The sequence below is a fragment of the Vulpes lagopus genome, chromosome 14 (genome assembly GCF_018345385.1).
Source record: "Vulpes lagopus strain Blue_001 chromosome 14, ASM1834538v1, whole genome shotgun sequence".
NCBI classification, from domain to species: Eukaryota; Metazoa; Chordata; class Mammalia; order Carnivora; family Canidae; genus Vulpes; species Vulpes lagopus.
In genome coordinates, this window is record NC_054837.1 from 21,847,517 (window position 1) to 21,873,500 (window position 25,984).

General features: G+C 43.2%; 1 long non-coding RNA gene across 1 annotated transcript; it reads right to left on the reverse strand.

Annotated features, from left to right (window-relative positions):
• Nucleotides 1-1,249: 1,249 nt before the first annotated feature.
• On the reverse strand, nt 1,250-13,878 carry LOC121475267. Its single transcript, XR_005983696.1, has 3 exons — nt 13,703-13,878; nt 3,176-3,253; nt 1,250-1,541 (listed from the first exon to the last, which is right to left on the reverse strand). It is a non-coding gene; the product is annotated as an uncharacterized LOC121475267 (long non-coding RNA).
• Nucleotides 13,879-25,984: the final 12,106 nt, after the last annotated feature.

The following is a 25,984-nucleotide window of genomic DNA, read 5'->3' on the forward strand; positions in this document are numbered from 1 at the left end:
ATGACAATGTAGGAATGTGGGAATATAGGAAAAGTGACTCCTTGGTGACACTGAGCTGCCAAATTAGTCATCTGGAATCACTTCCCTCCTAACTTCTTGAGATGCAACACAATTTTTTCCCGATATTTGAACCAGTTCTGGTAGGGCTTTATTTTACTCAAAGGTCAAAGCATCCCAACTAATACAGACTTAGGCTCAACCCTGTAGGCATACAAATCACTGGTCTCCAAATGTGCCACCCACATTCTCATCTTCATGTTTTTATTCTGCCCTGGGATCCTCCCTCAACTCCCCCATCCTTAGATTCCTGGCAGGCAAATTCTTAGTCACCTAGGAAAGTCCAGGTTAAGTATCAGTTATTTTCCTATAGTTTCTTCAATCTCTAGCTCTGGGCCAACTTAATTGCTCTCTCTTCCACGTTCCCATAAAATCTCCATTCCAGCACTCTCTTTCTTGAACTTTATGAGTCTATCCCATGCAAGAGCAATGCTCCTGGTTTTTAGCTCTAGATTCTTGGGAATCTTTGAATTCCCAGCATTTTGCAGAACTGAATCAACATCTTAGGCATTGTCCATGACCTCCAGGCTCACTCAGCTATTCATTCATCTCAATAAATATTTCCTGTGCATTTAATACTCAATGTCATAAGGGTTATAATGGGAAACAAGACAACTGGCCAAGCCTTCATGAAACTCAACCCTTACTGGGAAAGAGACACAAATAAAAATATCATGTGATAAATGCTATGAAAAGTAGAGTCATACCCAGAAGTGGGACTCCTGGGTGGTAAAATAGTTCTATTTTTTATTTTTTGAGGAATCTCCATACTGTTTCCCATAGTGGCTGCACCAATATGCATTCCATACCAACACTATACAAAAAAAAAGATTCCTTTTTCTCCACATGCTCCCCAACAACTTGTCATCTTTGGTCTTTTTTTTTTAAGATTTTATTTATTTATTCATGAGAGACACACAGAGAGAGGCAGAGACATAGGCAGAGAGAGAAGCAGGCTCTCTGTAGGGAGCCTGATGTGGTACTCGATCTCAGGACCCGAGGATCATGACCTGACCCAAAGGCAGACACTCAACCAATGAGCCACCCAGATGTCCATCTTTGGTCTTCATTTAAGAAATATCTATCAAGATCCTCTGCCCACTTTTTAATCAGGTTACTTGGTTGTTTGCTACTGAGTTGTAGGAGTTCCTCATATATGTTGGAATATGAAACCCTTACCAGACATATGGTTTGCAAATATTTTCTCCCATTCCATAGGCTGGCTTTTCATGCTGCTGTGTTCTTTGCCATTCAGGTGCTTTCTAACTTGATGCAATCCCACTTGTCTATTTTGGCTCTTGTTGCCTGTGCTTCTGCATTGTGCCGTTGTTTCAGTGACATCCAAAATATCAGTGGCTAGACATTGAGCTTGATTGTACTGATTACTTCACAACATATATGTATACCAAAAATCAAGTTGTACATCTTAAATATATAAAATTTCTCTTCGTCGATTATGCTTCAATAAAGCTCAAGAGGGGGACCTAGGGGGGACAATGAGCAAAAAGAAGAAATGTTGAACCCAAGCATGAGAAGGCAGGAGATAGCTCCTAGAGGGGTGCTATCCAAGATAATACCCAAAGGTTGAGTAAAAGGATCTTGGAGAGTATTCCATATAGATGCAAGAGCATGTGTAAAAGCACAGAGGTGAGAGACAGCAAGGAAGCTTCAAAAAGTTCAGCTTAGCTAGAGTAAAAAGGCAGCTGGGAAGATAAGCAGAAGGTCCTATTGCAAAGCATGAGGAAAAACCATAGTAAAGGATTTGGTACAGAGTAACATTCAAAATGCCTTATCATGGCTACAGGGCATTGCATGATCTGGCCCCTGTCTACCTCATGCCTTCTCCCCCTCTTTATCCACTCTGAGCCACATTCTGTCCTATACTCTTCCTTAAACCCACCAAGCTCATTCAGATGTCAGGGTTCCATACTTACTGTTCCCTCTCTCACCACCTCTATTCCTCAAGATCTACACACGACTTGCTTTTTCTCATCATTCAGGTCATCATGGATCAAGGGACTTTACCAAGGGACACCTGTGTGGCTCAGTGGTTAAGCCTCCTCTGCCTTTGGCTCTAGTAGTGATCCTGGGGTCCGGAATTGAGTTCTGCATCGGGCTCCCTACGGGGAGCCTGCTTCTCCCTCTGCCTATGTCTCTGCCTCTCTCTGTGTGTGTCTCTCATGAAAAAATAAATAAAACCTTTAAAAATAAAATTAAGGGTGAGCCTGGGTGGCTCAGCAGTTTAGCACGGCCTTTAGTCCAGGGCCTGATCCTGGAGACCCGGGATCGAGTCCCACGTTGGCCTCCCGACATGGAGCCTGTTTCTCCCTCTCCCTCTGCCTGTGTCTCTGCCTCTTTCTTTCTGTGTCTCTCACTGAATAAATAAATAAAATTAAAAATAAATAAATAAATAAAATTAAGGGACTTTACTTCATTTTATAATATATCTCTATCACCTAGAACAGTGCCAGGCACATGGCAGGAGCTCAAAAAGCACTGAATGAGTGAACTTATGTTTGAATAGCATGACACCAAATGACTCACTAGTCTGGAGCACACTGGGCTGGATGAATGTGATAAAATTTCTTTCCTCTTACCACTTTCCAGATGAGGGAGAAAAAAAAAAACAAAACCTCCAAATAAATAAATAAATAAACCAGTCACCATTCTTCCCTTTGGTGTGCTGAAACTATTTTCTCACATCAGCTTCAGTTCATTTTACAGGGAGAAAAAAAGCAAAACCCACCTTCTTCTGGTTAATTCAAAGCTCCAACACTGGCTGACAAATGATAGATGCTACATAACAGCCCTTGTCTGTCTTATGTCTTCGGCACAGACCTCAAAAAATATTGGAGAGAAGGAAGGAAGAACTGATCTATCAGGTCAAAAAGTCTTGCTTCTTAATGCCTGGGAAGTCCACTCCTTAGCCCTATTTGCTCCATGACTTTAAATATTCTGCAGGTGCCTTCAAGAGTCCAGCACTGTGCTAAGCTCAGAGAAACACAGAAGACAGAGACAGGATCTTCAAAGAACAAACAAGTTGGATCCTGCATAAGCCAGAGGTTGGAATCAAAATTCAAATCTTAACAGAGTCTAATCCTAATCTAAGCACACTCACATTTCCTCTGTGGATGATCTCTTGCCAGTTCAGAAGACTTGAGAAGATTACATACTTTTTGAGACTCAGTTTGTTCATCTATAAAAGAAAGATATTATTAATCCCTGCTTCAAAGAGCCATTGCAAGAATTTAAAAAGACACATACACATCAATGTGCTCATCACAGAGTCTGGTACATCCTAAGTACCAAAATGGTCAGCTATGAACATTATTATTACGAATGGCCTTCCCCTAATGCCCCAAGCCTCAGTTTCCACACCTTTAACGTGGTGGTGGTGGGGCTGGGGAAAGGGGTGGTTCATGTTTTATGTGTGTGTGTTTGTGTGTGTTTAATGAAAATTAGACAAATAGTTCTGTCTTTTCAGCATCTTAGAATCACCTGGGGGGATTCAAAGTCTGTCCCCTCAACAGTTACTCCCAATTACATTATAATCTATGAGGATGGGGACTAGGCATAAGTATTTTTTAGTTCCTTAGGTGATTCCAATGATTAAATGAATTTGTAGGCACATAGTAGATGTTCAATAAATGTCCCTACCTTCTACCTCTCAAAGGACTCAGGGGAAATGAGTTCCTTGTAGGGGCTGAAATCTTTGCCACTTTTAAGATCTCATGAACAGAAATGACGAAGCTTTTAGAAATCAAATAAGATATAACTTCACAGACCCGAGAGGTTATTCAAGTTGTATGCAAATCATCAATTAGTAATGCAAATGCTCTTGTGGCCCTTTAACTATTTTATAGGGCCCAGATGAGGCCCTGAGAAGACTTCATTTGGACATACCCATATGAAATGATAGCCACAAGAGAGAAAGTTACTATCTCAACAACAGATGTTTCCCAAACAAGGCAGCTCACCTGAGTATGACAAAAAATGGAGAGACTCTGCAAAAAGTTTGAAAAAGGGCTTGTTTTGGCTCTAATAAAAGAGTAGCTAATCTTTATCTAGGGTTTAATCATCCCCAAACTAGGCCCTACCTCTTCCTGTCTCAAGAAAAATATCGGAAAGGCCTGGTACAGGGAGACAGTAAATTATTAATACCAATCGCACAAGGTGTTTTTACCTTGCTTTTATCTGTGGCTTTGGAGGCAGTTTATAAATATTAGCTAATTAAGCCACCCAACAGCTTTGCAAGGAATATATTATTATCCTGATCCTTCAGATGGATGAAATCACCTTTATTAGAAGACAGTGCTAATCCATTATCCCAGAATTAGCCATGGCAGTTGTAGTGGAATCGATGGCTGCATTAAGAAGGCAGAACTCCCTTGCTCTCTCATTCATTCATGTAGTCATTCATTCATTCACGTAGTCATTCATTCAGCAGCCATTTCTTGAGGGCCTACTAGAGGCTCTGGGCTTGGTAGGGAAATGCTAAACCCTAAGGATTATGACTTAGTCTTAGCTGCATGCTCAGAGCCTAGAACAGTACCTGGCAAGTAGTAAGTTCTCACTGCACATTGATTTTAAAATGAAATGAACATTAATGAGTGAGACCCAATCCCTGCTAAAACCACCGAGCCTGCTTCAGGCTTCATTCCCCTGCCTGAATAACAATCACTGCTAGTTACTGTCTGTGTGCCAGACCCGATACTACAGGCTTTAGGCACACTAACTCATTTCACCCTAAAATCAACCCTAAGAGGCTGGGGATGGGACTTCCATTGGAGAGAGGAGAATCTGAGCCTGCTGGAGTCCACATGCCCTGGTAGAAATCCCAGCGCTGCCCCTTACTAGCTCATGACATGGCACATGCTTCTTAATCTGTCTTAAGCCTCAGCAACCTCATGTGTGAGAAGACCTGCCCCATGAGAGTCATTTTCAGGGTTAAATGAGATCATGGCCCAGCACTAGCAGCAGTACCCAACATACATCAAGTGCAGAATAAATGTCACTACAGCATCTACTCAAGGCCATGCCTGGTGGTGAAACTGGCATTCGAGCCCAGTCTGCTAGCTACTATGATCGTCCTGCCGCAGCCTGCTACTCAGCTGCTTCTCTTCTTGTCAAATGATCTCATATCCCAGGATTGTCCATGTTAGCCCATCTTCCTGTAGCCTGCCATCCTTCTTTCTGGCCATCCTGTTCTGCAGGTCTTGTTCTCACACCATGATGGTCTAGACATCAGCACCATTTTCCCCTAAGCACATGGGGCATTCACAATCTGCCAGGCCACCACTCTCCTACCCAACTCACACTGTCCATGAAAATGTGGATCTGGGTTCAAAACCAAATCCCTCTACTTATTTGCTGGGGGCAATTATAACACCTATTTCTCAGGGTTGTTTCGAGGAGTAAATGTAACGCATGAACATGGCTTAGCACAGTGGTGGGCATAGAGAAGCACTCAGTGAATGTGAATTTGTAATGCCACTCCTCAATTCATTGTTCTAAACCAGGGGTAATTTTTCTCCCTAGGTAGGGTTACCTGACTTGGTGGTGGGGTTGGAGGGTATGGGTAGAACAGGATGCCCAGTGTAAGCAATAATTTTTTTTTCTTTTTTAGAGAAGGAGTGGGGAGGGGCAGAGGGAGAAAGAGAATGTTAAACAAGCTCCTGAGCACAGAACCTGATAAGGGATTTGATTTCATGACCCTGAAATCAGGACCTGAACCAAAATCAAGAGTGAGGCATTTAACCAACTGAGCCCCCCAGGCGTTCTAACAATAATACTCTTTTATTTATTTATTTATTTGTTTATTTATTATTTATTTATTTATTTATTTATTTATTTTTAAAGATTTTATTTATTTATTCATGAGAGACACAAAAAGAGAGAGAGAGAGAGGCAGAGACACAGGCAGAGGAGGAAGCAGGCTCCATGTAGGGAGCCTGATGTGGGACTCGATCCCAGGACTCCAGGACGCCCTGGGCTGAAGGCAGGCACCAAACCACTGAGCCACCCAGGGATCCCCTCTTTTAATATAAGTACGTCCCATGAAATATTTGGGATATGCTTATACTAAACTTTATTGTTTATCTGAAATTCATATTTAACTGGGGCCCTGAGTTTTATTTTACAACCCTACACCCAGGAAACATTTAGCAATGTCTAGAGCTACAATTGGCACCTAATGGGTAGAGGTAAAGGATGCTACTGAACATCCCTCAAGGCACAGAACCACCACCACCCCCCCACGGCTTTTCTAACCCAAATGTTAACAGTGCTCAGATTGAAAACTCCTGCAATAAGCAATATCATAATAATAATATTCAAGGGGAAAGGATTGAATGGGCAGGGCTTTACACCCCTATAATGGGTTGAATTTGTCCCCCCAAAAGATATGGCCAAGTCCTAGTCCCTGATACCTGTGAATTTATTTCGAGGTAAGGTCTCTGCAGAACTGAGTTAACGTTCTCCAGATGAGATCATCCTGCATTTACAGTGAGCCCTAAATCCAATGACTGATATTCTGCATCTGGCACTCTTGGTTTCAGCTCAGGTCATGATCTCATGGTCCTGGGATCAAGATCAAGCCTCCTGTCTGGCTCCCATGCTCAGCAGGGAGTCTGCTTGAGACTCTCTCTCTCTCTCTCTCCCTCTGCTCCTCCTCTGCACACATATGTGTGCATATGCTCACTCACTGTCTCTCTTTAAAATAAATAAATAAATCTTTTAAAAAGAGAGAGAAAAGAGAAGGAAATATGAGATACACAGAGAAGGCCATATGAAGTCAGAGACAAACAGTACAGAAAGGAGGCCCCACACCAAAGGCATGTCAAGAGTTGCCAGTGGTTATCAAGAGCTAGGACAGAGGCACGGAACATATTCTCCCTTAGAGCCTCCAGAGAGAACAAACCCTATGTTGGTTTCAGACTTCTGGTCTTCAGAACTGTGCAAGAATAAATTTCTGTGGTTTGGGGCCACCGACTTTTAAATAATTTGTTATGGAAGCCCTAGGAAACTAATACAAGCCCCTATGAATTTAAACTCAAGCACCCCCTCTTTTCTTTTTCTTTCTTTTTAAAAATTTTAATTATTATGGAATGCCTCAAGCCTGTAAAAAAAAAAAAAAAAAAAAGGAGAGACTCTAATATAATGAGCACCATAGACTCATCACCCATCTTGGGAAATGAAGCTTTACATATACTAATGAAGCCCCAAAGGCACCCCATCCCTGCCCGCTCTCTCCCCCAAGAGGCAATCACTCTCTGCTGAATTTGGTGTTAATCATTCCCTTATGAGCTTTTATACCTTTATTACATATGTATGAATTCCTAAATAACAAATAGGATTATTTTGCCTAAACTACATTAAAAAATGGCATCCTCGAACATGTGTCTGCCTTCAGCTTGTATTTTTACTGGACTTTTGGTTTTGAGATACATGCTAATGCACGTGATTCAAATTCACTTATTTTTCACAGTTCCGCTATGTGCATATTATCACAAATGTCCTGATAAATTCTCTTGCAGATAGAACTTTCAGGTTGCTGGGGGTTTTTTTCTTTTCTTTTGTTTTTTTTTTTCCCCAATTTTTTGTGGTTGTTATTATAGACAATGCATCAGCAAGCCTTCCTGTTTCCTGGTCTGCATGTGTAAGAATTTCTCTAGGGTTCTGTTTCTCAAAATGTGGCATGAGACCAGCTGGTGAATAATGAAATCATTTCAGTGGCTCTGTGGTCAATGCGGTGGGGTTTTTTTGTTTTTGTTTTTGACAAAAGAGAAGAAAAAAGACTAAGGGTGCATCATATAGCAAGGGTAAGTATTGCTTCATAAAACTTTTGTTTCAATTATAGATAAGTGCATTGTAGGTTGCCATCTAGAATTTATTTCTTACTGGCAGTCAGAACCCAAAGAAGTTTAAGAAACAGTTCCCTTGGGCCTTGCTAGTCAAACTGTGGTCCAAGCATCACTGGGGAGCTAGCCAGAAATACAGAATCTCAGGCCCCTATAGGACCTACTGCATCAGAATCTGCATTTTAATAAGGTTCCCAGTGCTTTGTCTGCCCACTAAAGTTTGCAGACTGGTTTTCTAGGGATACCAACAAGTGGATTGCTGGGTCACAGAACGTGCCCATGCTTATGGAGCTTTACTAAATATTGCAAAAAATGCTATACAGAGTGTTTACACTAAGGGTCTCCTTGACACATCTACTCTCCATGTTAGAGGTCCTGCAGCCCCCAATTTTTATTTTAATTTTTTAAATGAAAAATGGGTGAGTAGCTCAGTGGGTTAAGCTCAGTGGGTTAAGCACCTGCCTTTGGCTCAGGGTCCTGAGACTGAGCTTCTAGTCAGGCTCCCTGCTCAGCGGGGAATTTGCTTCTCCCTCTCCCTCTGCCTCTGCTCCTCCTCCGCCCTGCTCATGTTTTCTCTCTCTCTCAAATAAATAAATAAAATCTTAAAAAAAAAAAAATCACAACCCTTCTTTGCGGCTTTCCTGAGACTCCCTCCTCCTCCATCCCTCCTGGCTTTCTCTGGGGAGTGAGAGAAGCCTGGTATAAACAAAGCCCCCTTCTGGGAGAAGGGGCTTCACCCGGAGAGGAAACAGGGACAGCTGCTTTCAGGGAACCACCTGAGATGTTGAAACACCTCGTCCTGGAGAGAGACCAGCCCCAGGAGAATGTAACAGACTGGCTCTCTGGCAGCTCCTGGCTTTCCTCGGGCTAAAAGAGCCACAGTCCTTTTCAGCGAAGCTGACATTGTTTCCTGGCTACAGCAGCCCTACTCCCGGATGCAAAGTTTAATTTGATTTTTTCACTTGAGTAACCAAAGCATTTCTGATGCATTGCTTTTCATGAGGTCCTGGCACTGCATCAGCTGAGCCATTTCCTCGAGCCTCCCCTCTCTGCTCTGGTTTGAATTTTCTTTTCCTGGTGCCTGACTTACTTCCTTATGCAGTATCCACTTCCTCATGCAGAGTCAGTGCAATAATACACCCTTGCCCTGAGAGCCACCACCTACTGAGAGTCTACAGTGGGCCTGGCGCTGCCCTGGGGACTTCCACACACCACAGATACACACCATTATCCTCATTTTGTGGCTGAGGTCATCATTCCAAGTTGCACATCAACACACTGATGAAATGGGAATAGGTCGATCAGAATATTCCACCCCCAACCACAGTGATTGGTTCAGAAATTAATATAAGATCCAACTTGGTCTAATGACACACCATTACGGTATGAACCACTGGAAAAGAGACCCACTCTTCCCACTAGGTTTGCTGAGCTGGTTACTGGCACCCCTATTACTGCAAGAGGCCAACTTGCCATCACAGAACAGAGGGGCTGCCTGAGAGTGAAGCCAGCATGGAAGAAGGCACAGTGGCATGATGGAAAGAGACTGGTGATACTATTCAAACTCCTGAATCCAGCTGTGCCTAATTCCCCTCAACTTTGCCATTTTGCAAGCCAAAAGGTTTCTTCTCCCCTCGAGCCAGATTAGCCTGGGTTTCTATCACTCATAACCAGGAGAGTCCCAGTATGACAGTTCCTGTGGCTATTGGGTGTGATGACATGAGATCATGCTGTGGGGCACTTAGCACAGAACCTGGCACATAGGAAGTGCTCAGTAAATGACTCACTTTGTCATCCCCAGCCTGAACCACCTCATCAGCTTCAAAATAATTAGCAGAGCAGTGGCCACGACCCTGAGGATGAAGCTGCTGACTTGGCCTGGCACACCCACTTACTTCTCCCTCACTGCCTCTCGGCTCCCTCTGCAGAAAGCTCCAGTGCCAGATGGCTTGGGGAGGAAGGTGACAGCTGAAAGCTGGTACAGTGAGGGTGGTATCTGCTCCCGATATACAGAGAGGACTTTGGAGGGGTGAGAGGTGGGTAGAAAGGAGACAGTTAAAGGCTAAATGAGCCCGAAGGACTTCTGGACCTCCAGACCTCCAGCTGCCGGAGGTTCAGGCCTTGGCATGGGCAGGTACCCCAGGCTCCCTGGACCCAACAACCTCATGCCAACCTCATCCATTTAGCGGGGGACTGAGACAACCCCTCTGGCTTCTCAGCTGCCTGCATCCTTTGCTGAATCACATCCTCGCTTATTTCTGTACTGTGAGTTCTCGGCACTTTGCTGAGGACGGTCGGGGACACTGTGAGGATGGCTATTGCCAGTGATGGTGTGCCAGAAAGACAGAGTTGCCAGGAGGCTGCTTTTTGGTTTCTCTTCGACTCAGAAGAGGATGAGAGACCTTCTCATATTCCCCATCATCTCACTGACGCCCATTCCTTCCCTTGCCTCCCCTCCTTCGCTCCTCCTTCATCTCCCTCCATTGCAGACAGCTGTGGATTGTCCCCACGATCGTGGACACCAGACCCCCTTTTATAACTTCAAGCTTCTGTATATATTGCTGCCAAAGCCTTGCACCTGTGACCTTCTTCAAAGCAGTGTCTTTGAAGTCCTGGAGTTGCATCCCCCCACTGGGAGAGATCCAGGAGTCCCTGTGAATTCATACACCCAAGGAAGCCCATTGCTAATTACTGGTTCATGGGTACATTTGGCCAGCTGTGCCTTAAAGTGAGACATATTCTTGAGGCATAAATTACATTCCAGAGCTCCTGATAGGATCTGGCCAAGGCTGGGACTTTACCTGAAGTCACACTCTACCTAGACTCCCTCGCCTTTTGTTAGCCTGCTTCCCCCACTCACCAGTTTCTCCCATATGCATTTCCTAATCATTTACATGCACACAAATCTCTGGTCTTCTCCTGAGAGAACCCAACTGAACACACCTGTCCAGCACCCATTCCCTTAGAAGAACTGCCCTCTCCCACTCTTAATCCCTGTGGTTTGTTTAAAGCTGATGACCCTACCTGCCAGTGTGATCAAGGGACATGCCCCAGACCTAACAATCAACTTACTTTGTCCACCATAACCTCAGTGATTGGTTCAGGATGGGACATGACCCAAGATGATCCAATAGGACTCAAGGCCATATACTTTGCTATAGCTATATGGAAAAAGATCTTGTTCTGCTGGGCTTATGGGTAGCACATAAATCTTGAGCTACTGGGGATCAACTTGCCACCAGGAGGAGAGGAACTTCCTGGGAGCAAGGCCAACATGAATGAAAGCAGAACTGAGGGTGTATGGAATGGGACCAGGGCATGACATCATAAGAGTACCTGGATCCAGCTATACCTGAAGATCTAATCCACAGATTTTAAGTTCTTTGATACTGCAGAAACTCAATCAGCACCTACCAATATTAGTAATAACATCTATTTACTGGGCACCAATAGGTGCCAGGCACTATGCTAACTGCTTTCTACAAATCATTTCTTTTTTTAAAACTTTTTAAAAGATTTTTATTTATTTATTTGAGAGAGAGAAGGTGAGCAAGAACATGAGCAGGGAAGGGGCAGAGGGAGAAGCAGACTCCCTGATGAGTAGGGAGCCTGAGTGGGACTCGATCCCAGGACTCCAGGATCAGGACCTGAGCTGAAGCCAGATGCTTAACTGACTGAGCCACCCAGGCACCCTCTACAAATCATTTCTAATCCTCACAAGAAACCTGCATACATTATCATTTCCCATTTATAGAAGCAGAAACTAAAGTCCAGAGAGATGCATCAGCTGTCCCAAAATCACACAACTGTCATATGGCAGAGCTGGGGACTTGAATCCAATTCCCCACAGCCCCTCTACCAAGTAAGCATTCAATCAATGCTTTTTGGTTTGAATAAACTTGGCTTTCCAGCCTCCCCCAAACAGCCAATTTGTGGCACCTAGATATTCTAAGTTTGGGCTGCCTAACAGTGGAGGTCACCATATTCATAAGTTCATGTCCACAACATCTTTCTGTCCCAAAAACAACTCCCCAAATACTCTACCCTGGGCCCACATGTCCACCCTGGAGGCTATGCCACTCCTTGACTCTCCAATGCTACTGGCTCCCTACACAGCCCCCATGAAATAAGAACCATTATATCCCCATTCTTCAGATGAGGACACTGGGGCTCAGGGAGATGCAGTCACTTGTTCCAGATCACACAGGGGCTTTAGCAGAAATCAAGACCCTTGGGAAAAGAGACTCCATGGGACTGTATCTCATCCTATCCATGCTCAAACAAAAGGAATAGCAAATGCTTGCTGCACGCATGAATGAATGAGTGAATGAATGAGGATGGAAGGAGAAACAAATATGTACTTTTCTACTTTCAATATTTTTAAGAAGGTGAGAGATGGTCATGACTGATGAGAAATAATCCTTCCAACCTATAATTTCCTCACTTGAAACTCTGAGGAAAGGGCCAGGGGCTAGCTTGGTGTAGGAGCCAAGAGAATTAAGATCTGACTGTGCCTTTATTTCCACAGCATCAGTGATGCAGTGGAAAAGCCAAACACCTTGGAGGTAAATCTGGGGTTAAATCCATAATCTGCCAATTATTAGTTGTGTGACCTTGAGCAAGTCACTCGCCTCTCTGAGCCATTTTTCTCATCCATAAAAATAGGCAATTCAAAGATGCATCTCCCAGGGTTGATAAGATAAATCGCATACAAGAGGTATTCATTAAACAGCAGCCTCCTTTAGCATTTTCCTTACTCCCCCGGGAATTTAAGACAGCGATGACTAGAACCCTTTCCAGACGAAAAGAACTGAGCATTGCCAAAGCTGTTTCACGTAATAGCCTCCAGCTGCCTCGCTGGGGAACTGGCGGCTTAAATGGGACACTACCTATGAAACGCTTTGAGAGACTTGGAAGAAAAGGGGTGAGAGATCCGGAGGGTTATTATTACACACGGAAACGAGAGAGCCGGAGCCCACACACGCCTCTCTTATAATCAAACTGACATTGAGGTTTACAGTGCATTGAACACTGCGTTCCAGTCCAGGGAGCTAAAAATGGAAATCTGTGAAAACAGCAGCTGGGTTAAAGAGAGCAGGCCTGGTTTGCGATGAGCGGGCTCCTTCAGGCTGAGAGCAGAAAGGACGTCAGGCCCTTGCCTCCTGAGCTGGGGTGGCCGCGGGTCTCCTACAAGCTGGGACACACGCTCCACGTGCCACAGAGCCCCAGATGGGCCTGAGAGCCTGTGGCCTTGCAGGACTCTTGTAAACAAACAAGCCAGGGCTACAGCCTATTCTTGTGCAAAATACTTCACCAGTCTGGGTCTCAGTTTCCCCATCTGCAAAGTGGAGATATTCTGAGGACTGTTATTAGGATTTAATTAGCTCATAAATGAAAGTGCCTCACTTGAGTGTCTCACGTATAGTAAGCTTTAATAGATGTGAGGTTATGCTGCTGTGGGCCTTACTCAACCTCTTAGACCCACCTGGATCATTCCCTCCCTCCAGTTTCACTTATTTCTTCCTAACTAAATCCTATCCATCTTATAAGCCAAAGTTCAAATTCCATGTTCTGATAAAACCATACATGTGCTGGGAGAGTCATTCATTCATTCATTAGGTACCAACTATGTGCCGAAGCTGTCCCAGATCCTGAGTCTACAGCTATGAACAAACTAGACAAAAGTCTCTGCCCTCTTGAACTTCTATTTTAGTGCCTTGTTATATTTTTCTAATTATATTAATATAATTACATAACAATGAACATTTTTCAGCGTGTCCTCCTACCTCTTAGAATCAGCTCATACACTGAGAATCCCTGCGTTGATGCTTCAGATATGCAAATCTTCCTGCAAAACAGGCTGCTGAACTGCTGCAGGGCAGGAGGGGCCTCTTCCCAAAAGACTCAACTGGTCCCTGTTCTGGAGGGAGAAGAAATCTGACTGCCTTGAGTTGAGAAACCAGGCCATTTGTATCTCACAGTTCTCTCCCCACTTACACTAAGAACACCAGCTTCTGCTAAAACAGTCCTTCCTACAGCTTGCCTTTCTGCTTGCATGTCCCTCATCACTCTGCACCTCAGATGACATTTTGGCAGCCTGATCAGCCCTGCCTAGATCTCTCCCCAGAGGAAATAGGCTGATTTCGGTGTCTGGCAGTGCCTGGCACAGGTGTGTATCCTTTGATAGAGTTGGCCTTGGGGACCTGAGGGCAGATGTTCTAAATGAACAGCACCCAACTGCCAGTAATCATGTTGGCCTTTTCGCTTGTAGCTCCCAAAGCCCCCTGGGAAATGGAGTCTACACTCTGCTCACACAGGAGAAGAGGCTGGGAGGCCCAAAATCTGCTGACAGATGCAAAGGAGTGTCAGAGCCAATGAACCTCAAGCCTCTTCAAGGGGGTATTCTTCATCCTCACATGCATCACAGAAGCCATGCAACAGACTGGGGATCAGAAGATCCGACCATCTAACATGGTACCCACTCACTGTGGGGTGTCATTATCCTCCATGAAACTCATTTTCCCTGTCTGCAAAGTGGAACCAAATAGCTTGTCCTGAGAAGAAGTGAAATACTGGTCATGGTGATATTTTGTAGCCATCATCCGCTAACTATATGACGAATACTCTCTGTGCCTCAGTATCTTCATCTGTAACATGGGTTTAACAGTAGAACTTTCCTCAGAGATTTGTTGTGAAGTAAGTGAATGAGGTCAGTAAGAAATGTGGGTTTTGAGAAGGATTAAATAGGGTGACCAAGCCTCCTGGTTTGCTCACATCCTATGGGTAGGGGCTCTTGGGATGGAAAATCACCAGCAAATCAGGACGAGCTGATCACTCAAGGCTTCAATGAGTGAGTACATTGGCTGGCACCTAGTAAGATCTGATAGGCATTAATTAGCTCAGTGAGTCATGCTCAAACCAATGGGCTCAGAATCTAGAAGCTTCCAGATGGCTCTACTGCGCAGCTGAGGTTCAGAATCATGCGTGGAGGAAGATGAAATCCCTCTACTCCATGCTTCTCAACCTTACCTGCAGATTGGAATCTCAACTCTACCTGTAGAGAACTTCAAAAATTCCCCATGCAGGGCCCCCAGCCCACACTAAAGAAATGAGAAGCCCTGGTGTGGAGCTGAGCATCATCATTTCTCACAAGTTCCCTGCCTGAACCCATCTCAGCCATTGAAAAGAATGAAATCTCGCCATTTACAATGATGTGGATGGAGCTAGAGTGTATTATGCTAAGTGAAGTCAGAGAAAGACAGATACCATATGATTTCATTCATATGTGGAATTTAAGAAACAGAACCAGATGAACATAAGGGAAAGGAAGGAAAAATATGATAAAAACAGAGAGGGAGACAAACCATAAGAAACCATTGTTTCTTAACTATAGGAAACAAACTGAGGGTGGCTGCAGGGAAGGTAGGGAGAATGGGGTAATTGGGTGATGGGCATTATAGAAGGCACTTGATGTAATGAATGCTGGGTGTTATATGCAACTGATGAATTACTAAATTCTACACCTGAAATTAATAATACACTATTTATTAACTAAGTTGAATTTAATTAAAAATTATTTTTAAAAAATCTTTCCTTCATGGAGTTATGAGTTTTAAAGGCATGAAGAACCAAATAAGAACCAAATCAGTACCTGGGGCACCTGGGTGGCTCACTCAGTTAAAGATCTGACTCTTGATTTTAGTTCAGGTCGTGATCTCAGGGTCCTTGGATTGAGCCCCACATCAGGCTTCATGCTCAGCTCAGTGTGAGTCTGCTTGGGATTCTCTCCCCTTCTCCCTCTGCCCCAATCCCTGCTTGCATTCTCTTTCTCTCTCTCTCTCTCTCTCTCTCTCTAAATAAAATCTTAAAAAAAAACTGAATCAGTGAGATAAGGTGTGTTATTATTTTTTATCACACATTAATGAACCCATTTTGCAGATGAGAAAAGTTGAGGCTTAAATAGCTTGCCCAAATCCACCCATCTATGAAGCACTGGAGCCAGCAGCTGTCAGGTCTAGATGGCTTGCTTCTTCTCACCGTGTTCCAACCCCTGGCCTCACACCTTCCCTCCCCCTGGTCCCATGTCTGTCCCCCATGCTCTTCCCACCAATCTCAAAATTTCAAGTTCTGGGCCCTGCGGTGACAAGGAGACACACAATGTCAATCACAAAAATAAATTCTAAGTTGAAGATGCAAATGAAAACAGGGTCCCTGCAGCCAGGTGGGTTTTCCAGGTGAGAGGCTCAGAGCCTATCTCACCACCTTGCCCTTCTCTGTGGAGAATCCAGACCCTGTGGATACCTGAGGACCATACATGCCAGTCCTGGTGTAAGGGCTTCACGCATATTATTCATTTAATTCCCACAGCAACCCAATAAGGTAGGTTGCAGTAGTAGCCGAATTTCACAGGTGAGCATACTGAGACTCACGGAGAATTAAGAAGCCTGCTTCAAGAGTCCACGAGCTCTGACTCTGGAGCTGTGTTCTTAACTTTATCCTGCCTCCAAAGGCAGGCAAGGATCAGTCCTCGATGGAGAGGGAGGCAAGGATGCAAGTCAGAAAGAGAGTGGATGTCAGGTCAGTGGACTGTTTGGGTTTTTGTTTATTTGTTTTGGTTTTGTCTTTTTGTTTCTTTTGTTTGGCTTTTACTAGCTCCATAAAAAAATCCCTGAGGCCAAGAGTAAAAGGGACAAGAAGCAGTTTTCAACAGAAAACAGAGAAGAGCTTTCCAATCTTTAGGACAGCCCTTAAAAAGAAAGGTTGCCTTGGCCTTTAGAAAGCATGTTGGAATAATTACGTGTAGTTAGCCCCAGGGAGGTGGTGGCAGAGCTGGGAGCAGTAGCCCTAAAAGCCAGCTTAAAACTTCTAAAAGCCCTGAGCTCTGGTAAAATTATATAATTCCATTTCTAAAACTCCAGAAAACAAGCATAAAGAAGGCCAACACATGCTTTCTTTGAAATATCAAATTATCTGTGTCTCAACAACAAGAAAAATGAGAGGACCTCCCACACCTACCCCTTTATACTACTGTTTGGATAATCCAATTGGAGGAAGTGGAGACACCTTTATTTCCTATTCCACAGACTTCCCCACTGGGGAAGTTCATTTTGGACAATGAACATGTACTACTTTTACAGATAAAATAATGTAAAAATGATTTTAAATGGTTCTAAAGGGTATTTATGATAGGGGAATATTTATGATGTCATGGTAAGTGAAAAATGGCAAATCACAATGTAACCTTTTTTCTTTATTTTAACTTTTATATACCTAAACATTAATAGTAGTTGGTGGGTGATGCTATTATGGGTGGTTTTTATTTCTTTTATGCTTTCCAATATTATTTTCCCCTATAATCCACATGTATCAGCTGTGTAATAAAAAATTAGGGTGATGGGCAGCCTGGGTGGCTCAGCAGTTTAGCACCGCCTTCAGCCCAGGGTGTGATCCTGGAGACCTGGGATCGAGTCCCGCGTCGGGCTCCCTGTATGGAGCCTGCTTCTCCCTCTGCCTGTGTCTCTGCCTCTCTCTCTTTCTCTCTCTCTCTCTCTCTCTCTCTCTCTCAGTGTCTCAGTGTCTCTCATGAATAAATAAATAAAATCTTAAAAAAAAAATTAGGGTGTTTTTGAAAAAGTGATGATCCTAGCCAAAGATTGAGCTCCCTCCCATGACCAGAGAGATTCACACAGAGGCAGGGAGAGAGAGTGAGGGAGATCTGCCTGGGGAGAGGTTAGAGATTTGAACTCACAGAATCTCTGTTACTGGGGTTCTGAGGTTTATAGAACCCAAACAGCCACACCAATGGTGGGTGTGCCAATCAAAAAAATGGAATGACAGAAGAGGAATCTGGAAAATGAAAAAGATACTGAGTTTGAGATGATCTAACACATCCATATAATTGGAGGCTATAGACCTAGGAATCAGGGGGCACGTGGGTGGCTCAGTCGGTGAAGCATCTGCCTTCAGCTCCACCCATGATCCCAGGGTCCTGAGATCAAGTCCCACATTGGGACTTGTGAGCAGTGAGGAGTCTGCTTCTCCCTCTGCCCCTCCCCCCTGCTCATGTGTGCTATCTCTCTCTGTCTCTCAAATAAAATCTTAAAAAAGATCTAGGAATCAGGGAAAAGAGCAGGAGTTGGAAAGTTAAATTTGGGCTTTCCTTAAAGTGATCAGTAAAGCTACACAGAAAAATCCTCAGGAAGAGAATCCTGCCTGGCATTTCTCAACCTTGCACTTAGCATGGATTGTGTCAAGTAATTAAAAATTTCTGGTCATGGGGCCTGTGCATCAGCATTTTTAAAATAATAGACTTTTTCAAAGAAGTTTCAGTTCAAGTGAAATTGAGCAAAAAGTACAGAGTTTCCACATACCTCCCAGCCACACACACACACAGACCCATCATTATCATCCCCCACCAGAGTGGTACATTTGTGACAGGTGATGCAGCAACACTGACATACCATTATCACCCAAAGTACACAGTTTCCATTAGGGTTCACTCTTGGTATTGCACATTCTATGGTTTTGACAAATGTAAAGATATGTACCTCAGATTCAGTGTAATCCCTATGGAAATACCAATAGCATTTTTCAAAGAACTAAAACAAATAATACTAAAATTTGTATGGAACCACAAAGGGCCCCAGTTAGCCAAAGCAATCCTGAGAAAGAACAAAGCTGAAGGTATCACACTCCCAGATTTCAAACTATACTACAAAACTATGATAATCAAAATAGTATGGTCCTAAACAAAAATACCAACAAAAAACCAGTACGATACTGGCACAATAGCTGACATACAGATCAATGGAACAGGAGAGAGAGCCCAGAAATAAACCCAGGCATATATGGTCAATTAATCTACAACTAGGGAGACAAGAACATACAGTGGGGAAAAGACAATCTAGTCTCTTCAACAAATGGTGTTGGGAAAACTGGTCAGCTACATGCAAAAGAATGAAACTGACTACTTTCTGACACCATACCCAGAAATAAACCCAAAATGGATTAAAGACCTAAATGTGAGACCTGAAAGTACAAAATTCCTAGAAGAAAACATAGGCAGTAAGCTCTTTGACATCAGTCTTAGTAATATTTTTTTAGATCTATTTCTGCACACAAGACAAAAGTAAAAATTATTTATTTTTTTATTTTTTTAATTTTTAAATTTTTTTTCAAAAGTAAAAATTTTTTAAATGGGACTACATCAGGGCAACTGGCTGGCTCACTCCATAAAGCACTTGATTCTTAGTCTCCAAGTCGTGAGTTCAAGCCCCACATCAGATGTGGAGTGTACTTTTAAAAATTAATTAATTAATAATTAAGAAGAAGAAATGGGACTACATCAAACAAATGTTTTTGCACAACAAAGGAAACCATAAAAAAAATGGAAAAGCAACCTACTGAAATCAGAGAAGATATTTGTAAATGAGATATCCAGGAAGGGGTTAACATCCAAAACATATAAAGAAGTCATACAACTCAATATCAAAAAACAAACAAAAAAAATCCAATTAAAAATGGGCAGGGGACCTCAACAGATATTTTTTCAAAGACAACATATAGATGGCCAACACAAACACATGAAAAGATGCTCATCATAACTTACCATCAGGGAAATACAAACCAAACCCACAATGAGATATCACCTCACACATATCAGTATGGCTATTATTAAAAGGTAAGAAATAGCAAGTATTGGCGAGGATGTGGGGAAAAGGGAACCCTCATGCACGGTCTGTAAGAATGTGAATTGGTGCAGCCACTATGGAAAACAGTATGGAGTTTCCTTTAAAAATTAAAAATAGAATTTCCGTATAACCCAGCAATTTTGCTTCTTGGGATTCATCTGAAGAAAAAGAAAACACCAATTTGAAAAGACATATGCACCCCTATGTTCATCACAGCATTATTCACAATAGCCAAGATATGAAAGTAATTTAAGTGTCCCATTGATAGATGAATGGATAAAGAAGATGCGGTATGTATATACATATATACACACAGTGGAATATTACTGAGCCATAAAATGAGTGATATGGATGGATATGGCTGGTATTACGCTAAGTAAAATCAGACAGAAAAAGACAATTACTGTATGATTTCACTTATATGTGGAATCTAAAAAAGCAAAACAAAGGAACAAACAAAACAAAACATAAACAGATTCACAGATACAGAGAACAAAGTGATGGCTGCCAGAGGGGAGCAGGGATGGAAGGATGGACAAATAGTTGAAAGAAATTGAGGTACGACCTTCCAGTTATAAAGTAAATAAGACACGGGGATGTAATGTGTAGTGTAGGGAACAAAGCAATGTTGTAAAAACTTTGTTAAGGTGACAGATGGCAACTGCTCTTATAATTGTGATCTTTTCATAATGCATATAAATATCAAATCACTATGTTGTACACCTGAAACTAATATAATATTATATGTCAATTATACTTCAATAAAAAAAAAGAAAGATGTGTATCCACATTGCAGTATCACACAGAATAGTTGCTCTGCCCTAAAACTATGGGGATCGGTATTTTTTGAAAAAAGGTGATTCTAAGGTACAGCTAGGCTTGGGAAGCACAGGTGTAGCCAGCAAGAAGAACAATAAGCATGAAACCTTGAAGAGCACTTGCTCTTGGCAGAGAGGAAGAATTGAATTTTGAAGGAGAAAGATGAGTAAAGGTTACAGAGACGGCAGAACAGCATCATGAAAACCAGGGAAAGAATTTTGCAAAGGAAAAACAGAACGAGCTATAGGAGTGAAGAAAATTGAGAAACAAAGAGAAGGAGAATGGAGAGTGGAGCGTTTCATTTGCAAGATCTCCGGTGGCCTCTGAAAGTTTGGAAGCAACAGAATATGTGGCTGAGGTGGGGTGTAGGCACAAATTTACCTGGGGGTGGGGTTGAGTGGGCAGTGAAATGGAGGCTGCAAATATTTTTTAAGAAGAAGAAAAGAAATATGGGAATAAAGTAGCCAAAAAGAAAAGCAAATTTCACGAAAAGGATCTTTCTTTTTCAAAGGATATTCATTATATATATCCCTTAAATATTTCACACACACACACACGAACAAGATTGTAGGCAAAGAATCTGTGAACAGGAGCCAGAGCACAGGATGGATTCTGGGAAGACCTTGGAAGGCAGTGCCTAGAGGTGTGTTGAAGAACACAGGTGGGTTCACTTGTAGGAAAAAACCCTATTCATCTGTAAATGAAAAAGACCTTCATCTAGATGGTTAGGAGAGCCTGGGACCAATTGTCCCTACAAACCCCATCGCCCAGCACAGCTACCCATAATCAGGAGGGAACTCAAAACCCAGAGCTGCTCCAGGAGAAGAGAAGGGTTTCAAGCCCATGTTGGGCACCCCAACTTTGCAGACCTGCAGTTGAGAGACAAGCCCCCCAAACATCTAGCTTTGAAAGCTGACATCTCTTAGACCCACAGGACTACAGGGATCTGAGAACAGGCTGGGGGACCCACTGCCCCAGGTCCAGCACACAGGAAGCCAATGGAGAGGCACCTAGACTTTTTGTGAATGAGGCTCATTTGCTCATCTCAAAGTGGTGGCCTGAGGGGCAGGCATCTAATTTTGCACATACCTAGGGGCCTGCTGGCTGGCAGGTGCCATCTTTGGCTCTGCCTCTGCCACACTCCAGAGCACCAATAGCTCCCAGGAGGAGCTTTTATGTGCATACAGTGCTTTGGTATTTGTGCCTGCCCAAGGGACACCCCTTTATCACTTGACTCTGGAGGCCAAAGAAGCTTGCCAGCCTAGGTCCCACAGGATTGTAACAATCAGAGACACTCCTTGACAGGCTACCTCCCCCAGAATACTGCAAAGAAAGCATACAAGCATACCCCCATCTTCCTGAGAAAGAAGCCTATGCTTGTGCAGAAGTTTCTGCCTGATGGGTGGGCTACTGGTCTAGCACACAGTTAGGAGCCTATGGAGAGGCTCTCAGGAAACAGAAGCTGATCAGCACAAACTTTGTGCTCTCACTCTCCCTCTGCCTCTCTCCACTAGCTGGTTATCTCCTGGAAAGGCATTTTATACCCTTGTCTGGTATCCCAATTTTCACATCTATTGTTAGAGGACACCTCTACATCACCTGGTTCTGGTGGCCCATGGGGTTTACCAGGACTGTATATATTTATATACCTTAAGAGCTGCTGCCTAAAGGTCTGACTTCTTGTCATCAGCCTGATTCTAAGTGCAGACTGAGATCCTGTCCTTTGGGACAATGACATGTCTTGGCACACCCTTGACTACTGGGAGCCATAAAAATAAAACAGGCTACTTGGACAATCACAAAAGTTTGAGAGATAACCAATTGCTAAGGCAGGGTTGAATGAGAAGGTTCATACCCTACAGAAGGCCACTCCTTCAAGACTGGGAGAGGTGGCTGTTTTAGGATATGGATATCCTTGGGTGGCGGTGAGGGTGGGGGTGGGGGTGGAAGGTCATTATTCTACCTACCACAAGGGACAAGTAAGGAGTCTGCTGTTATAAACAGATAGCCACAGCTAATCATAATACTGGGAACACTCAACAGACTTGAGGGCTAGAAGTAACTTTAGATGGTCCAGCAGTTTACTGAGCAATTACCACATGCCAGCCCCTCAAGTGGAGCCCTAGAGATGGCTAAAGAAGATGGAAAGATGTAGAGGTGAGGTTTAGGGATCCTTCCCAGGTTAGCAACCTCTCCTACTTGTTTTACATATTGGATTGTATTTTTTTTAATATTCTACTACATTAAAATATTTTTTTTGAAAAGCTCTGATCTAGTCAAATGTTCTCATTTCCATGATGAACTGAGGTCTGAGAGATTCTGATAATTTATACCCCTGAAGTCACTGAGAACTGAGCTCAATTGGTCAGTCACCAGGCAATCCTTCTGGAGGGAGTGGCACATAGTGGTAAAGAGCATGAACTTCAGGTGAGTTCAAGTCCCACCCAGACACTTGCTGTGCAGTGTGTTTCTAAACCTATTGTAAGGGTGGATTACGAGAGATAGTACACAGAAAGCACTTAACACAGCACATGCCCAACCATGTAGGCTACCATTGGTGGCTGGTATTATCATCATTTCTAAATATTTCTTATCTCCAAACTATACTGCAAGTTCTTTGAGAGTAGAACCTGAGGGGATCTGTCTTTGTGAGATAGCTGGGTGCCTCACTCCCTCTGATTGGCTCCTACTCACCTTTCAGGTCTCAGCTGAAACACCTCCTTCCCTGGGGGAAGTCATCCCAGACCACCTAGAAGGCATGAGGTCTCCTATTTTATACTCTTGTAGCATCCCAAATTCTCCTTTGTAGCTTTCATCCCACCTACTGTTAAACAATTATTTATGCAATAATTTGTTTCTCCGACAATGCAAGCTACAACACAAGCTCTCTAAGGAAAGTTAAGCACACCAAATATTCCATGTGCTCCCTCCACATTTCCCAGCCTCCTTTCCAGTAAACTGGGGCCATGTGACTAATTTTGGCTCATGGGTTGAGTACAGAAGTGATACATGTCACTTCTGAGCTGACATAAAGAAAAACTGGCACAGTAACTCTCCAGCTGTCAATTTCCCTAGGCAGTGATTGGCAAGATTCCAACAGCCTGGGTCCCTGAGTGACTACATGGAGGATTGTCTTCTGTTGATCCACACTGGATGATATGTAGCATGAATGAGGAAAAAACATCTTTGTCATTTTAAGCTTCTGGGATTTCAAAGTTAACTTGTTACAACAGCACAACCTCAGCTATCCTGACCAACACACCACTATATTCCCAGCATTTACACATAGTGTTGGGCACACAGAAAGTGCTCCAGAAATACATATTTGTTGAATGAATAAGTAAGCCTCTGAAACAACAGATAGAAGTCAGAATACATGATATTTCTTAAGTGGAAAAGGATAGCTTTACACCATGAAACACACACACATACACACACATGCATATACATGTGCACAAAAGATTAGACTACTAAAAATTCAAATACCAGGATCCCTGTCACCTAGGACAGAAGCTAGAAAAGCAGCCTCTTTGACCTTGGGGCTGCTGGACTCCGAGTCATTGTCGTGTTATAGCAGGTCACAAAAACATTCAGTGATGCTGAGGACAATTAGGTACCCAACAAAGTGATAAAATCCACTACAACCAGAGCCATTAGTCACAGGGCATTATTTAGAAATTGGTGCAATTTATAATATTTATGAATTGATCTGCAGGAACCCATAAACATTGCTCATCAATGTAACTAATTGGCATTTATGAGCTCGTTTGGTTGGCTGATACATTCCGGCTGGTGTCATCATGGTCTTGAAGAAAAAAGGAACCCACACATGCTGGGGCCTTCGGCTGTGGTGTCAGCATTCTGACGATTCCATTGGATTGGACAAGGAATTGAGTGAAAGTGGTACATTTATGAATTGGAGGAAACACCAGTAGAGAAGTGAGGAAACAGCAGCTACCACAGAGGACAAGAGGAACCTAATCCCATTGTTTCCCCATGAGGACAGGTGCAAAACATATATTTTCCCTCCTACTCATCATTCAGGTCTCAGATGAAATAATCCACCCAAGGAGAGAGAGAGCTGGGATATTTATATATCAAGTCCCAAGAGTCACTGGTCAAAGACTGCTCTTGAAGCAGAAGTGTTAAATTCTTGACAGTCTGGCCTGCCTCTCATGGGCAGTTTGAATTCTGGAAGTTCCAGCACATACATGGATCCTGGTAGTCGACAACTGGCTAGAATACACTGAAAGGTAGGAGGCCTATGGATCTCTGCTGCATCCACTTCTCTTCCTTTGATCAAAACAAAGAAACTCACATAAGCCCATGGTTGCTGAGTGCCTTCACTGTACCAAGCACTGTGTGGGGGGTTGGGGATAAAGTCTTGAGTTTGAAAGGCATGACCCTATCACTGCAGACTCAGAGTCTACAATATAGAGGAGACCCAGTCAATCTCAGTAGAGTGATAGGGTTATAACAGGAGTGATCATATGCAGTGGAGAGGTTTCTTGCTCAGTCTGGCTGGAAGAGCATAGTTGGGAAGTCTTCCTAAAGGTATAGAAGGCCACATGGGTTATAAAATGAGTCTGAGTTGGCCACATAGAAAAGGTAGTTGTGGGAAGAGTGTTCCAGATGGAAGGAACAGCATGGGCAAAGGTACAGAGGCATGAGGGAACATCTAGTGCTCAAGGAACTGTAAGTTCCTTGGGAGGGTGGAAAGGTGTGCTGGGAAGTGATGGGAGGGGTGGTTGGAGGGGTATGGAAATTGTGAGGGGAATGGAAATTGTGACCAATTTGAAAAGTTTGAGATTCTGATTTGCTAACTGGCTTAGGCAAAAGTAGTCCAAAGTAGAAGTACCTGGGATTACCATAAACTACCCAGCATCCAAATATCTGAGAGAAGGGCAGTTTAGAAGAGCAAATGCAGGACTGGAATTGGGAGAGCAAATTAACCATGTAAGCTTGGCCGGGCCCTTCCCCAACCTGGGCCTCAGTTTCTCATGTGTCATCTGCAAGGTCCCATCTTTTCATTCATTCATTCATTCATTCATTCATTCATTTATAATTCAACAAATATTGGTTGAGTTCCTAGTATGTGCCAAGTACAGAGGACACAGCAGTGAAAAAAATTCCACCTATCACAGAATTTACCTTCTAGGAAAAAAAAAAAAAAACAAGAAGAGGCAAACACATAAGTAATACAACATCACTTATGGAAAATCCTATGAAGAAGAATACAGCAAGGTCAGGAGTGAAGGATAAGCAGGACTCTCTGAGGAAGTGATATCTGATTAGAGATATCAGCAAAGTAAAGGAGAGAGTCCTGGGAATACCTGGGGAGAGAACATTCCCATCTTGGTGTGTCCAAGGAACAGCAAAGAGAAGAGAGGAGTCAGAGAGGGAGGTATGAGCCAGATGAGGTAGGACCCCCAGCTCATGGTGAGAGTTTGTGAGTTTATTCTGAGCTTAGAAGACATGAAGGAGTCAGCATAGGAGTGACATGCTCTGACCTACTATATAAGTGTCCATAGCAGCACTAGTCACAATAACCAAAAAGTA